We start from the raw sequence: 11,019 nt of genomic DNA, 5'->3' as shown, positions 1-11,019 counted from the left end.
CATTATTTGCTTCTTGGTAAACTGCTTATTTTGTCCACTTTTTCCTCTAGAAAAACTCCTAAAAAGATGTAAAGTGTTTTTTCCTTTTTAGAAAATATAACTAATATAGCCTGAAAAAAGCAGATAATCTTAAGCATTGTACTCGATCTTGATGAATTCTCACTATCTGAACAGATCTATGTAACCAGCTCCCAAGAAATATAAATAATATAATATTAAATATATAATATATAAAATATATAATAATAATATATAATATATAAATAATTTAAAATAATAAAACGTCTCCCTTGATTTTCCTTCTAGTAACAAAGGTGAAGAGACCACAGTGATTTGCAGATTTTGGATAGCACAGAGATGTAATGTAGTGTGCTTTCTTTTGCACCTCAGTGTTTCAGTTATGCTTCTATAATACACTTATTGCATGCAATTTTACCTTGTTTGTTCCCAGTCTCTGTGTAATAGTGTAAATATTACACACAGCACAATTATGCCATCGTCTATGTAGACGTACTCTTGTTGACAGTGTGTAGTAGTTTCTACTTAAAACAAATGTCTTGGTTTCTTTTCCATGGCTGTGAAGAGACAGCAATCGATTTATAAAAGAAAACATTTAAGTGTAGATCTGCTTACAGTTTCAGAGGGTGAATGCATGACCCTCACGGTAGGAAGTGTGGCAGCAAAGAAGGAGGCATAGTGCTGAAGCAGTAACTGAGCTTACATCTGACCCACAAGCCGGAGACACAAACAGAGAGAACACAAGCCTGAGCCCAGCGCAGGCTTTTGAAACCTAAAGCCCACCCAGAGTGACACATCTCCTCCAACAAGGCCACACCTCCTAATCCTTCCTAAACAATTCCACCAACTGGGAAACAAATTTTCAAATTGAGCCTATGGGGGGAGGGGTTTCTCATTGAAATCACCACAAACTAGTATGAATAAGGCTGCTGTGAGCATTCTTATAAATGTCTTTTGGGGAACTTTTCTAGGTGTTTCTCTTGTCTGTGTACCTAAGAATGCAGTTGCTGGTCATAGGTTTGCATAGGGCTACTTTCAGTCTATACTACCACACAATTTTCCAAAGCTGTTTACATTTACTTCAACTAGTTATGAAAGTTACTTTGTAATATTTCTTTAACTTTTTAAAAACCCATCAATCAATAATCAAATGCATCAAATAAACAACATCAAGAGACCCAAAAGCAACCAAATAGAACAGGAATCCAGAAGACCACACTGGGAAGCATTTTCTGAGCCCTCATGATGTGGGGCTTGAGATTTAATAGCTTTGAGAGATATTGAGAAGGAGAGAGAACTATGAGGTAAGCTGGAAATAAGCCTGCTCCCAAAATAGGATAAAGAAAACTTTCTTAAACCTTGGCACTAAGTGGAGGATAGGCAAGATGACTACATCAGGATAGTTTATAATCAGATATCCATCATCATAAAGGCTTATAGCCCAAATTCATATTTCTTAGAGAGCTAAAAGATTCAAAGCTAGAATTCTACAAATAAGGATGATTTTGACCAACGAGCTAAACCTCCTTGCTAGAAACCTAATTTTCTAACCTTTGTGTCTCAGAGAGCAAGAAATCCTGCACGGGACCCGATCACCTTGAGGACAAATTGGTCCATACGGGTCGCATCTATAACACCGCATCACCACTCTCAGGAATACAGAGATGCCTGGCTGATTTGACATCTAGGTCCTCTGATTGTATGAAAGAGGTGAAAACCTAAGAACCAGGCCTTCTTTTGTTCATCTACTTCCTTTTTTGGGAAGCTCCAGCTTTTCCATGCTATTTCCTCATAGTGGCTTAGAAAAGTCTACACAAGTGACTGAAACAGTGAGTGCCTCAGTTGATGGAGAAAAGTGGGAACAATGGTTTTTTGGTTTGGTTTGGTTTGGTTTTTTTTTTTTTTTTTTTTTGTGGATTTGGTTTTTTCAAGACAGGGCTGTCCTGGAACTCACTCTGTAGACCAGGCTGGCCTCGAACTCAGAAATCTGCCTGCCTCTGCCTCCCAGAGTGCTGTGATTACAGGCGTGCACTGCCGCTGCCGCTGCCGCCACCACCACCGCCACCACCACCGCCACCACCACCTGGCTGTTTTTTTTTTTTTTCTTATTTCTTTCTTATTATTGTCTCTTTTGCATAAAGAAGCCTAACATAGATGGTTAAACCACCGCTTACATGGGAGCCCCTAAATTTCAGGACACCTGCTCCCATGGCATTTAAAAAAATGGCTTCCAAGAACACAACTCCATAGCAGACTGTACGACAGGGTCCCTAGAGTTACTCAGTATGACAGCCTCAGAATTATTCAGGGTATAGAATTTTCCTATGGGGGAAAATGGGTCCGTCTTGGGGAAATGACTCACCATAGCAAAGCCCTAATGTTTCTTCTTAAGAGCAACCAAAATCTTGCTCAGTCACAAGGTTGAATCCACCCTTCCTTCCGCAGAGCAAATGTGTAGTTAATTGCATTTTTTTTCTGAAGCTCAGTTTACAAGACTTGAAGTGACCAAGCTACTTCTCAACATCTCATGCCAAAGCTCAACTGCCAAAGGCACCCAGCCATATGAGCCATCCTGGTTTAAAGCTACCTTTCCCATGGTCCACAGGAACCTCTTGCTTCAATCATAAATTATACATTTCTAGGAATGCAGCTTTTCTCATCGACTGCCATTTCCAGGAAAGACGGGGATTTTTTTTTTTTCTTTTTTATTGCACTCACTGGAAGTCTTTCTGCTGACATGGTCCATAATTAAAAATCAAAGTAATAAAGTGACATTCTCAAATTTGAATACCGGGGACAAAAAGCTTAATTGCCAGACCTCCCTGCCAAACAGCACAGTGGCTCCAACATTAAATCACAGGGATTTTTCAAGCGCGTGATTTGATAGTGCTTTGAAAGTGCACACATTTAATTTTATTAGAACAAGCTTGAGACCCTTCAGACAAGTTGCAAATACCAAATCACATTTTTTTCCTTTTTATATTTCATTTATTGGAAAGTTATTTTAAAATGGTGACCGCATCCAGGGGAAAAGTCTAAGTTAATAAAGAGTGTCTGTTAATGTTTCAGGGGTTGTGTTCCTTCCTTCCATAAGGACTGAGATAATAAAGAGTGTCTGTTAATGTTTCAGGGGTTGTGTTCCTTCCTTCCATAAGGACTGAGAAAACTGAACATACCGTGGGAGCTTGGGGCACTGCAAATGACTGACAGCTGGTGCCTGATTTTCTAGAGTGAGCAAAGGTTACTAGGTAAACTAGGAATCTTCTGAATGGCGTTAGTTACCTGAGTCAGTTTTGCTTCCCGTGCCCTTCTCTGTCCCACAATATTGACTCAATTAAACAAGTGGAAAAGAAGACATAACGTTCAACATGCTTCTTTTCCTCTTGATTAAGAGGAATAAACATTCTCCATTGCATCAAAAGATATTTCCATAATAAGTTGGATCTTGGTGAACCGATGCAGTGTTGTTCCTGATATTACTAATGGGACATAGTGGAGTTTTAGATAGCAATAATTTAGTCAGATGTTAGTAAATTGGTTTTAAGAAAAAATTAAGATTGTTAGGTGTGCTCTATTAGAATGTGAACAAAAAAAAATCCAAATTTTCATAATCTTGAAATCATGGTTATTTATCAATGGTGATATCTCTTCAGTGATTTATCTTAATTCAGGAAAAGGACTTAGGTGCACACCTTTTGTAGTTTTTAACTGCAATGTCAGGTTGAGGCACATGATAGAGTAGTTGGAATTGGTTTTATTTCAAGCACGGAATCTGTATTAAAAATAACACCATTTCCTCTCCTTCCTTCTGCATCTTCTTCTAGCACGAGGGAAAAAGCACATTCCCTAATATATTTTCTGGGCTCACTCTCTTTGCAATATTTCCTTTGCAAAGGTCCTGTTCATATTTGTATCTTATTACTTTTCTTATACTGGATTTATTGATAGTTTCTAACAAAAATATGATTTCAGTATATTTACTGAACAAAATTCAATAAAACAGACCCCAATTCAATTTTTTTCATCAAAATGGAGAACAATAAAGAAGGTGAAGTCCTCAGTTCAGACACATGGCATCAAAGAAACTTATATTGTTTAAAGCGATAACTCAATAAAGAGGAAGTGATAGATATCACTTAAAAACAACATTAGCTTTGTTTATTTATCTGTGTTCCTAATAATCCTGCCTCTAACTTAGTCAGCAACAAACATTTTTGGTGTTCTTTGGATATTGGATCTCACATAAATGTAGTCATTTTCTAAAACTAAAGGGGAAAATATGGTTAGGCATTGTGAGAGAACCACAGTCCATATTTACTGTTAATCGTCATTTCGTGTTTTCAAATTTAATTTCCCGACGTCTGTTTCCCAGATTATTTTGCTGTTGTGCCCGTATTTCTCCTAAGTTAATAGTGTTTATGCTTTTGCATGTTTACCCAGAGTTTGCATTCTGAATTTCTAATAGCCTGCTTTGGAAGACCGATTACAGAGGGTTCTCTTCATTGACCATTAGGTAAAGGGTTGAAAAATAACTTCAGTTTACAATAGATTTTTTTAGTTTAATGGATGGACATATTCATTATTCACCTGTTTTCGGTCTCCTCATGTGTCGCCGAGTGATGATTATAGTTGTTTTAAAGATGATCCTTATTTATAGTCTATTGCATCATGCCAAGATTTAGTAATGATTTTAGATTTTCCACCTAAATTACAGGGCACTTTCCACTGAAAATGGTAAACAATATTACAAACTAAAAAAAAGAAGTAATCCGATTTCTGGGAAGAGGGAGCCGGGTGAAGGATGTGTGCTTTTATAAGGATGGACAATGGAAGGCAAAATAATAACTCCTAACTTTGATTGTTCAAATATATTCTGTAATACGGGGAGCTGCATGCAGGCTGGAGCAGGCATGGGGCAGGAAGGTTAAGTAGAGAGGAAGGCACAATACTTCAGATTGGCAGTAGACTGCAGCAGGAATAATCTAATCAAAACCAAATTCAATTATCTCGTCCCAGGGCAGGCTCCTGGGACAGCCGCATTGAATGTTAGCCGAGCTGCTCCTAGACATTTCTTCTCCAGTCAAACTCACATGATGAATGCAGATGAAATTTGAAATATGAAAATCTGAAGTAATTTATGGAAGTTGTCAGAAATTTGGCCTGCTTGTGGTGTAATTTCCTCGGAGACGAGGCAGGCCGGCTCAGTGCTATGAGGCTTGGAACGGCTGCTGGCCCTTCCAATGGATGGATCAACCCCTTTAAAATGCTCTTCCAGACAAATTACAGCTCATTACACACAGCCTTGCACCATGCCATTATGTCAGAGGAAATCTTTTTTCATTTGCACAAATTTGCTTGGAATTCTCATATTTATTTGAGCATCCATTATCGAATCTGAACATTGAATTATCCACAATTATTTTCTGGGTACGCGGATGTTTGTGTATATGGAATAGATGGTGACTGCAGGGGCTATAAAAATATTACAGTGTGGCTGAAAACCCCACGTACTTTGCAGCTCTGTTACAAAGAGCACTGTTTGATTGCTGAAAGAGGACTGACTTTGGCGAAGATATTAACAAGACTCATTTTCTTTCGGAACATACTGGGAAGGAGACGGACTCAGCTTCGAGCGGGCGGCTCGCTCCACTCCGAGGTGTACAATTACCAAGAGTCTGTTACACCTCGGTTCCCGTGTCCTTCCCTCGCTCTCTCTCTTTCTCTCTCTCTTTCTTCAGTTTGTGTTTTGATCCTCCCTGTCGTTCTGATTTCACCTGGACACTCACTCTTTAACCACGGCTGTATTCCGATTGCCTCAAACCATCTCTTTCTCTCCTTTCTTCCTCCATTTATTTATTTATTTATTTATTTATTTATTTATTTATTTATTTAATCAAGTTGTCATGGCCAACGGAGGTTCTTTATTATTCAAAATAAAGAACAAAATCATCAGGGAATGAGACAGTTCTCTAAAAATCTGGCAGTGTTGTTTGCCAACTAGCTTCATACAAATCACAATGATGAAAATATTCACGCTGTGGCTTCTAAACATTTGTCGTTGTTTCTTATAATAAATCTATGTGTTGCATGATTGTGCTAAATTGAGCACAGTCCTTCTCAATATCATCTCATCCTGTCATCTAGGCATTTGTAGCTTCAGGGTGGGGGAAAAATGTCTCATTCCCCAAAGTCAACCTTCCCCCCCCCCAGAAGCTTTTATACAAGAATTAAAAAACAACTTGGAAACAATTCTAAGGAGAACACATCTTTAACATCGTATTATGATTTTGTGAATTGCATTCCATTACAATAAAACAAGATACAGTTTGGCAAATTGGATTTGTTTGGGTGAAAGAATTCATTCATAGCCCTTTCTTGAAAAAAAAATCAAGGTGAGTTAAATGCTGTTTTAGATAACCTGTTTATTTTTCTAGGATGCATAAACATCAGCATAATTTACTTTCCTGGGTGAAACAGAAAATAGACTCTACATAATATAAGCCGGGTTTATCAGGATTTAGGAAAACAAATTTGATTATTTAAAATGCTGGAAACCACACATCCTTGATTAAAACCAAAGCAAACAGCAGTCTCTCCTTCAGCCCTCTGGAGCGTGGACTCCTCTGAGATCCAGTGCAGGCTGAACACATCTGCAGCCAGGATCCCCAGCCTCTCCCTTCTGCAGGAAACTTTGTAACAACACTCAGATAAATAAAGAAACTAGGTTGGAGATTATTGCTTTCATTGTGCTATTGTGTATGTGTATTACATAGTTACTCCATAGTTTGACACAATCAGTTGAATGTCGGACATGACGAATGTTGTATATGACAGTGGGGTAGTATTGAAAGATGACCCCATATCTAGAGGGCTAAGAGTTATGGCTGCATGGAGAGCTGCTACTCACGTTTTGAAGCGTGGCTTTTAAATTTTGCCTGCTGGCTTCTGGCTGGAGGCCGGCCTGCCTGGGCAACGGAGCAATTGAAAGGAACGGCAGGCAGCTATTTTTCAGGAGACATCAGGGAACTTTGTTCTGCCTTTATTATAACTGACCACTGACAGGAATGACTTGTGAAGAAGGCAAAGCAAACGAACGCTCCCCGGCTAATCCTTTTTTGTGTGCGTTACTCATTTCCATGGGTGTTTTTCTTTTCCTTAATTTTTAAAAGACACATTCTTAAGCCAGAATAGTCATTGAAAATCACAGCCGAGTCACGGAATATATAATGAGACATTTTTCAGCATAGTGGAGGATCTACTAAGAACAGAGTCAAATATAGAAAAAGTGAAGTCAAATACTGAATTTTATATAACCCTGTAGGGATATTTATATATTAGAGGATGTCATGAAAGTCTATCTAGGATGCATGCAAGTCAAAAAGGCATTTCTACATAAGCAAAGGAGGTGGGAGGGCAGAATCATGTAAAGATGGAGTTCCCAACTTTAAGTCAAAGGTATATTTTAGACCATCGTACAGCTAAGATCTTTGGAAAACACAGTTAGTGACCAACTTCTTTTTTGTTTTTTAACAAATGGAGGGTAAATTTTAATAGCTGGGAAGAAATCTTGTTGTTCACAAAACGGAAAATACATTTGACTCTAGGCGTCTCACTTATGTCTTTAATTTAAGAATCTCAAAACGTTATCAGGACATCTAAGGAATGTGTGCTTGAGTGAAGGCTCAAGAGTGAGGTCTCTTAGTTTTTAACTAGTTTTCCCCCTTAAAAAACATGTAAGATGCGCAAACAAAAATCAGGGCGTGTGCAGCCAGCTACAGCCTCCCTTAAATACACAAAGCCAACTGCATCCCTATCAAACAAATGTACCAAAACTATCACTGTGTAAATATCAAACATCAATACTGGCTGCTTATGAAACTCAAGAGTCATATAAATAGTTATGTAAATCCCAATGTTTATGAAATTCCATCCCGCCCTTGAACAAATGCGATTTTTCAGGCTACGGGCTGTTATTTTGTCATTTCTTTCCAGATTTCCCTAGAGGCCCCGTGAGAACGAAAGCCATAAAAAGCTTCATCAATTTTTCTTCCACAGCCAGCTACTTCCCAGAGAATGAGAAAATAATTTTACTATGTACTTTTAAGTAAATAAAATATTTCTGGAATAAATGTGTGCAACGAAACAGTTATGCAAATAGGTACATAGGCTTAGTAATAACGCTCGAAGAAGCAAATAAAATAATATTCTTTATTATGGGGGGGGAGTAAGTAAAAATGCAACTCCTGAAAATTTTAAATGTAATTTTAGGCGCGTTCTTTTGACCTTCCTTAAAACAAAGTAAATGAGGAGACATTAATCAACTATTTCCCCTTTAATGAAAAAAGTGAAACTTGCATTAAGGGGAAGAGAAGATGTAGAGAGATATCTCTATAATATCTAATAGAGGTTTTTACGAGAAAAAAAAAAAACTCATTCCCAGAAATTTTTTCTCACACTTAACATCTTTATTACAAGTACAATAAACACCGCCTGCTTCCACGTGAGCAGTAGCTTACGGGATGTCTTCCTACCTATTTCCCCTACTTTGAAATCATTCCAATCTTTCATGTTTAAACTGCAAGAGTTCCAGTTTCAGTCATCCACATCTAACCTCCCAGGTGATTTTCCTTAAGATCCAGTTCAATAGAGATTTAGAAATGGGATTTAGCAGTAAGAACTTTTCCTATATAGCATCTAATTACAGACCACCTAGCAGATACATCCATTTCCAACCTCTATTAGGAAATAATTGCATACAAAATTAACTGTGTCCCTCCACAGACACCCCAAGTAATTTCTGCAAGCATATCACCTACAGAGGTTCCCATGAAGGCTGAAGAAGTTCCTTCCCTTCAAAGTTCTTCAGCAAGAAGACCCTCAACCAGAAATTTAAGCCAAATTTGGGGAAACTCAGCATGCTCTATTCTTAAGATAACAACACTAGATTCTCTACTTGATAGAAGAGACACAAGGACACACTACCACTTTATTCCAAAATCCTTGCATTTCTCTTTTGTTTTGCAAGCAAGAAAAGAGCCTGGCAGTTATTTAATTAGCAAAATCAATGTCATGGAATAAATTAGACAGCTGGCGCCTGAACTCTTTTTCTTCTTAAAAACATTCACACTCAGATATACATTTGTTACACCATCACACCTTTTATTAAAACACTTTAGGGGGGGGAAAGTGTTCAATTTGTCCAAATGATGTTGCCACAAAGATTTTTATATAAGTGATTCTGAGATTAAATTTTTTACAGACTACAGCTTTTCTGAATTTCAAACAATCTTCTATGCATGGTCAAGATTATAATTATCTAACCTACAGAGACCTGATTTATCTTCTTCCCTAGAAGATTTTTACAACTACAGGCTATTAGAAACCAAGAAACAAAGAAAAAAGAACTCACTATAATACAATATACCATGGATGTTTTTCAGGTGAAGTCACAGATATGAATGTAGTATTTTTCAAATGTGATCCTAAATTGTTCTTTTGAAAGAATCATAAAAATAATATATGCAAAAACTCTTTAAAACATTGCTTTATAATCAAAGAAAATATTAATTTTAATCTTTTCCTTTGACAGTTTCATCCATGTATACTATGTGCTGTGATTACACTGGTCTCCATTACTCCCTAGCATCCCCCTGCCTTTCCCTCTGAGCCAATTCTTTCTCATAACTAACCTCCCAGTGAGCCCCTCCTCCAGCAGCCACTACTCGAGGCTGGCTCCTCGGGAAGGGATGGGCTTCATGGGTTCCTTCTCTAGCCATGAGGGGATGTTGCTATAGACCCTAAATTTGCACAGGTATCCACAGCAGCAGTGTGCTTAAGGTTGTAAGGTCTATGTTGCATCTGAATGGCAGTGTTTCATGGTACACACACACACACACACACACACACACACACACACACGGGGGGGGGGGGGGGGCTTATCAAGTACACTACATGGGACTGAGAACTAGGCAGTACTAAGAGCCTGCCTGACACCTCATGTTTTTCTCTTCAGTAATGAACTCTAGGTGTGCTTAAGCCCTGCTTGCTTATAATACAGTGTGCGTGACTGAACAGCCAGAACAGTAGCTTAGCTTCTAAAAGTTATAACAAAAGAAATAGAACTGAGCCAGGCCTAGTGGCGTATGCTTGTGATCTCATCACAAGGGAGACAGAGAGGGGGAATGAAGAGTTCAGGACCAGCCTGGGATATAGTGTGAACTTTGTCCTCAAGCAGACTTAAACAAAAACATGAAAGGTGGCCTGGCAAGATGACAAAGCAGGTAAAAGTGCTTGCTGCCAAGTTTGAACCTGCGTTCAACCCAGGACCCACACGCAAGTTGTCCCTGTTTAGCTTTATGTCAGCTAGACACAAACTATCGTAATCTAAGAAGAGGGGGACTTCAGTTGAGAAAATGCCTCTATAAGATCAAGCTGTGGGCAAGCTTTTCTTCATGACTGATAGGGGAGGGAGGGACCAACTCACCAGGGTGGTGTCATCCCTGGGCTGTGGTCTTGGGTTGTATAAGACAACAGGCATAGCAAGCCATGGAGAGCATGCCAGTAGGCAGCACGCCTCCACGGGCTCTCTCTGCATCAGTTCCCGGTTCCAGATTCCTGCCCTGTTTGATTCCTGTTCTGATTTCATTCAGTGATGACCAGTGCTATGGAAGCATAAGCCAAATAAACCCCCTCCTCTCCAAGAAGCTTTGGCCATGATGTTTCATCACAGCAACGATAACCCTAAGACAGACCTCCAAACAAGTACTGTGGCACATACATGCCCAAACACGTATGTACATATATGCATACAGACAGACAGACATGTCTGTGCATATACTCATACACACAATATAAACAAATGAATGTAATAAAATTTCTTCAAAGTTAGAAGTGGCCAGCAGTTGATAGGCACAAATCTTGAAAACAGAGTAAATATGCTCTGTTATCTGACATAACAGAGGGGATTTAGTATCGAGTCTTTAATACAAATTTCAGAAGTAG

This window comes from Apodemus sylvaticus, chromosome 11, assembly GCF_947179515.1.
Source record: "Apodemus sylvaticus chromosome 11, mApoSyl1.1, whole genome shotgun sequence".
In the NCBI taxonomy this organism is placed as follows: domain Eukaryota; kingdom Metazoa; phylum Chordata; class Mammalia; order Rodentia; family Muridae; genus Apodemus; species Apodemus sylvaticus.
Note: the sequence above shows the minus strand (reverse complement) of the source record.